General features: G+C 31.6%; 1 pseudogene; it reads right to left on the minus strand.

Annotated features, from left to right (window-relative positions):
• Positions 1 to 3,146, minus strand: part of LOC132066208 (inorganic pyrophosphatase TTM2-like) — a 7,184-nt pseudogene extending 4,038 nt beyond the window's left edge.
• Positions 3,147 to 7,330: the final 4,184 nt, after the last annotated feature.

The following is a 7,330-nucleotide window of genomic DNA, read 5'->3' on the forward strand; positions in this document are numbered from 1 at the left end:
AAATAAAAAGGGGGCAAAACTTCAAAGATTCAACAAAGAGAAAACCAAAACGCATATCAAAATCGGCTAAAATATATTACGACATTCATAATACGATATTCAAAAAAATCAAAATATATACATGGGGAACGAAACTAAAGTTGAAAAAATCGTAGAGGACAACTATAACAAAACACTATAATTTTAAATAAAAAGGATCAATTAAATATAAAAATGGCCGAAGACAAAGATATCAATTCAACAAGCAACAATTTAACATAAAAACAAATATTGAAACGAGCAAAAGATCCAAATTCGTACCTAAGTTTTAGAACGGATGAGATAGACACAAAAGAGAGGAGGAAAGAAAGCAAAAAAGAAAAGAAAAGAGCGAATGACGAAATAGAAAGAGTTTTAATGGGGTAAGGGTAATTTCGTCAAAAAACTTTCATTAAACGGGCGGCAAGGGCAAAAATTAAAGAAGACATAAATGAGGGGCAAAATATAAAGACGAAGCCCAAAAAAGAAGGGGCACTCCCCGTGCAAAAAAATGTTTGGGGTACATCCTGGCTACGTAAGGAAACATTTTTTGGGCCTTATTCTAATTCTGCATGGGCAATTCGCGAGGATTGTCCTTTGGCTTTAGGATGGTCTTTAGTTTTTGTCCCTCAAAATGTTGGTCTTTAATTTTTTGGCCTTGCGTTGCAATGCGAAACCGCGCCTTAGAAATCGTGAGGTTAAGGTTTGCGGAACTCCCGCTCGAACATAAATTAAAAAAAAAATTCGTAAGCAAGGCTTGAGTTGCGTGTATCTTGGACCTACGCCATTCACTTCTTAGGGAATAACTAAAGTTATGCGATTTCGCGTAATTATAAATTCCGCCTTATAAGAGGAAATTTTATGCTTAAGGAAAAGTTCCGCCGTAGGGGCATACTTTTTAGTTGTACCTTAACTAAAAAGTACGCTAACACGCAAAACATAACAAAAATATGTACCTCATAAAGGCGAATTTTTTTTAAAGGCATAATTAAAAGTTTGTCTTGTAAGGCAAAGTCTATGTCTTAAGGAAAAGTTATGCCATATGGGGCATACTTTTAATATGTCTTAACTAAAAGTCTGCCCCATAAGGCATAACTAAACTATGTCTTAAAGAAAAGTTCTACCTTACGGGCGGACTTTTAGTTAAGAAACGAAAAGTTTGCATAAGGCATAATTATAAGATTAGCTTTTGGCCTCTTTGTTATTCCTTAACAAGTATCTGGATCCATCTGTACCTAAGCCTTGTCTTGCGCTTTTTTTATTATTATGATTTTTTATTTTTATTTTTTTAAATTTATCTTTTGAGCGGGGGTTCGGGCCATAAACTTTAGGTATAAAACCTGAAGAAATGAAAACTTAAAAATAGTATGAAATATGAGAATGAAAAGACCACCAAAAATCTGCGCAATTTTTTGTTTCTGCATCTCCATCAAAATTTGCACCTTTTTGTATATGATGTACAATACAACACACATAATTTTCAAAGAGCTCAACTAGTATTCGAAAATGTAATTCTTTACACCATAAGGTCATTGTTACTTGTTGTAGCATGTAATTTGCTTTAATTTTGTGATTATAATTTTATTTTCATTTTGGGGTGGGTGCTGCCTCGCGAGGCCATAGTGGGCTCAATGGTTAGCCTCGATTTAAATTTTGTTTAGGGGTGTTTCGCTTTTATATGGATTTATTGAAGGAAGGTTTCAGCTTAGCATAAGCTAAAGTATCCCGTTCATTAGTCACTTCCTTTGCATGGTCAACTTTTTTTTGGGTTAATATATTTGAATTAATCACTTATATTCATTCTTACGCGTAAAGATTCATACTTTTAATGGTATGTTCTTGCATCACTAACTTGAAGCTATAGTTTAATAAGTGACAATATCGTAAAAAAAGGGTGGCATGTATCATATATGCCTTCTTTCTTTATGGATAAGGTGAGTGATCTTAACATTCCCAGTAGTGAGACGCGAAAGTCTTAGGTGTTTTAATTACTAGCTCTCGTTTGTATTTTGATAGTAAATCTTAAGAGGTACAAGCTATATTTAGCAAAAATATTTATTGCTATTAAAAATTTCTTCCTATCTCTTCGTTTTCCTCCTAACACCCATAGGTAAAAACTTACCCCTATTAGGTGTTTACATTAAACAAGTGGATACATGATATGTGTCTGAATATACAAAACTATTATTTAGATAATTAATGTATATTATTACTTCATTAAATAACTTAACGGGTAAATATTTATTGCACCCACGGGGCCTAAACATCTTAATTAGGCTATATTGATTTGCCCACAAAGAACATAATCATAGGTTTTCTCCCTTTAATTTGTTTAAATGAATACAATTACTATCTCAGTTTGAACAAGTTTGCAAATTTACTCAAATTAATAATAGACAAAAAGAAAAGGTAAAATTGATGGATTTTGAGGTAAATGTCTAGCGCCTCCACTTAATATCCCTTGATGTACTATTCAACTTTGTAATTTGCCCCACAATTTTAATTTTTTTTCTGAAATGTTTGGTATTTGCACTTGGTAATTAAACTTTTTAAAATTTCTTTGAATTATTATCTACTAGCAAATCCATATACTAATGAGGCCAGTGTCACAACAATATCTATTACATTACAAAAAAAGAAATCAAGGGGAATACAAATAACTAAAACAGTTTCTTTATAATTAATTGAATTTCATATGCATATAAACTCAACACAAACTGTAAGTATCAAAGATCAATGAACTCCTTAATTTGTTCAATAACTATATATAAATATGAGCTCTTCAACCAATCCATAATAATATTATATATATATCATATGAAATCTCCTCCAAATCAAACTATAATAACATAATTCTTATAATGCATTTCACTTTTAAGGATAAGAGTTCACATAATTGTGTCTATCTGATGGTGCAGAAGGAGGAATAGGAACTCCTTTTGGTAGCATATGGAGATAAATCACTCTTATTAAATTCTTTCTTCTCACTGTAATGTTTCAAAGGTTCTGAGAACATTCAGAAGCTTCCTTTTCGTATTCGTCGTTGTTGTCGTGGCCATTGATCTCACTGCTGAAGCACCCAGCCAAGAACAAGAGATAGTGTAAGAATCAAGCACGTGAATTTCCATGAGCAAAAATGTAGGGTTTTAGAATTAGTCGAATAAGCCATTGAGAATGTTTTCCTGAAATTCTTCTAGTGTTTACGTATGCTTTTTCATTTGAAGAATAGATGGGGTTCTACGTGGGAGTTTATATATATGACTATTGTGCATGAATATAAGTGCATGGAGAATATAAGTGCATGGAGAAGTGCGAGAGTTTAACTAATGGTGAAGCCGTGAAGTAATTTGAGAAATATTTCTTTTTTGGGGAAGGACTATATACATTGAATTTTGAGTGAAATCTTAAGTGGGGTACTCAAAAAGAAAATCTTTAATTTCGGATGATGTTAATTTCTTTTATATCTATGTTTTAATAGTAATTTTTTTTTTAATCATATCAATGTAAAGGAAATTAATTCCTTCAATGTACGTATGTGAGATAACGTGTAAGTTCAAAAATTTTCCTTTGCAGTTAATTTAGTAAAAACAAGACTATGGGAATTGAGTTTTACTAATGGTGAAGTAACTAAAAGGTTTTGAGAATTTTTTTTTGGGGAAGGACTATACACATTGAAATTTGAGTGAAATCTTAAGAGTTAAGGGGGGTAATCAAAAAGAAATTTTTGAATTTCGGATGATTTTAATTCTTTTCTATCTATGGTTTAATAATATATTTTTGTTTTTTATCATATCAATGTAAGGGATATTAATTCCTTGAACGTACGCATGTGAGATAACGTGTAAGTTTGAAATTTTCCTGTGTGGTTAATTTAGTAAAAACAAGACTATGGGAATTTTAATTTTCTAGTAAAGGTGCAATTGGTTATTGCAAAATATGTACTAAGAAACTATACCGTTAAATTAACATGCTAAATTCTATAATATGGTAATTAAAGAGATTGCTAATACTTGAAGTAAGCTTGTTTGGTCGGTTAAGTGGTAAGTACACTTAGAGCCATTTGATTGGCTTATAAATTTATGTTTGTTTTATTTTGAGTGTTTGGTGGCCGAGTTAAAGTCATTTTGTGCTTAAAATAAGCCGAAAAAAAATAATTACCCATTTAACTTAGTTTATCTAAAGCGACTTATAGTCGAAAACGAACTTTATAAGCCAAAAAAAATAAGTTGGACTATTTTAACTTATTTTTTCGAAACATAAGTTCGCAAACGAGCCTTTAACCTATAAGCCAATCCAAACGGGCTCTTAATTTGATTGTGATTATATTACATGGAATTTACTACACCCTACGGATCAAAAAAAAGAGTCACAAGCCATTTGTACACCCGTAAGTTAAAATACTAACTCCATGACAAAAATAGGTAATTTGACTAAACTACCCCTAATTAAATAGGCATTGGGAGTTGATCATATAACACTTAATAGGGGCAAATATGGAAAAGCAAGGTTAATTCTTTCTTGATTTGCTAATTCTTTCTTGATTTGCTAAGTGGACTCTTTTTTTTTATCCAAAAAAAAAAAAAGGCTAAGTGGACTCTTTTTTTGATCCGGAGGGAGTAGTATTTTGTTGATGTACGCTTTAAAATGGGAAAACGTTATCCAATCACTACATAGTTGAGTAGAAATGAATTTTAAATATCTAGTATAATGCAGTCAATCAACACTTTCCCAAAATTATACATACAGTTAGACCGCTATATATATAACGACGTACGTATAACATCACCTCTCTATATTGTTAAGATTTTTTGGAACCGATTTTTTATGTTATATTTTACTTATCTATAGCACATTTTATCTATAACAAAGACGGTATCAACTTTATAACGAAGACTCTTTTGTAAAAATCACTTCCCATAACAAATGAATATCTATGATAACCAATAATAAGTATAGCTATTTGATCAAATATTTAATTTGATACGATGAAAGTCTTGAGGAAGAACCCGAACCTATTGTTACTTGGTACGGGATAGAAGATTTAACGGTTCAACTCTTAGATTTCCTTCAAGGGAAAACAATTGGATACTCGTTTTCCGAAAGTTTGGACGCAAATCTTTGTCAATTCAATTGTTATATCACCACTAAGAGGTTGAAATATGTGAAACAAGCTACAATTATAAATTTCTTCCATAAAGAATTTAATTTTCAAGTAAATTTAAAATGTGTGCTTTAGAGCTTAAAACTTTATACATTCAGCTTTATGAATTTATTGAAATTGTATTAACTTTCCTTAATGTTTAGTTAGTGAAGTATGCATATCTTTGAGATTTAAAATTTAAATAATTTTGTTGTTTTTTATAACCATAACAAATAAAAATTAGATTTTATGCATCTTTTTTGTCTATAAGAGCCAATTATTATTTAAATGTCAAATGATGTTATATGTGTAATAACAACTATTCTCTATCCACCAAAAAATTTTGAAACCAATAATCTTTTGCCATAGAGAGGTTTGACGTACTTTGTTAACTCAAAAAAAAAAAATTGTATCCGGAATTAGTTAGTACTATAATTAAGATCAAGAGCTACGTGGAATATTCTTTTGAAAGGCTGGTATTTAATTTTCGACCCCATTAAGAAATTGTGCAAACATATACATTCTTCAACAATTTCTCCTCATTTTCCACTTCCTCCTGCTCATTGCTTATTTGTGATATTTTGGATTGATTTTGCTTGAAGAAACTCGAAGAACGTCATTGTTTGTTTTATTGAGCTTGTTTATAGAAGTAAACAAAATGATTTTTTAAAAGATCTGAGTTGAATCTAACAATTGAAAATTGTTGGGACTGCATTAGAAGACTGGATATCAAATTCGGAGTAGATTAGGAACAACTTGGATCAATTTTGAAGCAAAAACGTGTTGTTAAAATCTCTATCAACAAGTTACGGTGATCGTCAGAATTTCACTAGAAATCTTGATTAATCGTCAGGGTTTTCAATCACAAATGCTGAAAGGATCTTGATAATTCCAGTAATTTAAAAGCAAAGCAAGAACAAGTTTCCAGTATTTGTGCCTCTGTGGTCAATAGTTCAATTTCTGACCGATATTACAAGGATAGTAATAGTTTCTTCTTGCAAAAAACCAAGAAGAAGTATACAGACTAACACATTGCTCTAACTTACCAAATGAATGGCAAACAAACATATATTTGGTCAATATAATATCACAAATTTTTATCGCTAGCTTTGTAATATGCACGAGTGAGTCCTGAGACGGTTTCAAGATTTGAAATTTGAGGGTTCAGAATTTTAGCTGTTTTAAATTATTGGGGTCTACGTTAATAATTATGGGACAGAGGGAGTACATATTAAATGATAATTTTAAACAAATACATGATATTAGATCAAAGTTTCTGGGTTCTGCCAACCCGTATCCTGAGCTGTACATCCGCTTTGCCAGATGGTTGTTGTATATTACTGTTTATAAGGACTGATGGAACAAGAAATTGTTGTTACACAGGAAGGATAGCTTCAATATGATGCCTTCTTTACTATTACAAGTGTTTTTCCCTTTTTTGTTCTTCCCTTGAGTTTGAGATTAAGGAAATGACCTTAATCAACCAAAGAGGTCGATTGTCGACCATAGGTTGATGTTCCTACTACTTAACCATTCACACAGATGAATTTTTTCCCCCACTAAGAATGAGGTTGATAATCGACCATGAAAGAGGTTGCTTATCAATCATGGGCTGATAAACGACCAAGAAGGAGGTTATTATTAATAGCAGGTTGATGATCAACCACGAAGGAGGTCGATTTATTGACTATAGGTTGATAATCCACCACGAAGGTGGTTTATAGTACACCAAAAAGGAGGGTCGTTCATAGATAATAGGTTGATAATCAACCAGGAAGGTGGTTGAGTGTCGATGATCAGGTTGATAATCGACCAAGAAGGAGGTAGATCCAAAGGAGGTTGATTCACCAGTCGATTAATCGAAACAACAGCAGAAGAAAATTAGACATTTGATCCTTTTTTAATTCTATGATGCAATAAAAGGGTCATCCACCTAACTGAAGGGGTCATTTAACGGGATCATCCTCTAGTATCTAGAATTAAACCCAAAAAAAAAAAAAAAAAAAAAAAAAAAAAAAGAAAAAAAAAAAGAAAAACAAAGACTCCATCAATTAAATTGTGATAGATCTGCAGATTCAATATTCTTGTCTAAATATGAAATTGATGCACTTGATAAAAGCGCATGGTTGTCATTGGACAACAAAAGCTATATCCAACTTTGCCGTTAGTAGG

Source organism: Lycium ferocissimum, chromosome 8 (genome assembly GCF_029784015.1).
Source record: "Lycium ferocissimum isolate CSIRO_LF1 chromosome 8, AGI_CSIRO_Lferr_CH_V1, whole genome shotgun sequence".
In the NCBI taxonomy this organism is placed as follows: Eukaryota; Viridiplantae; Streptophyta; class Magnoliopsida; order Solanales; family Solanaceae; genus Lycium; species Lycium ferocissimum.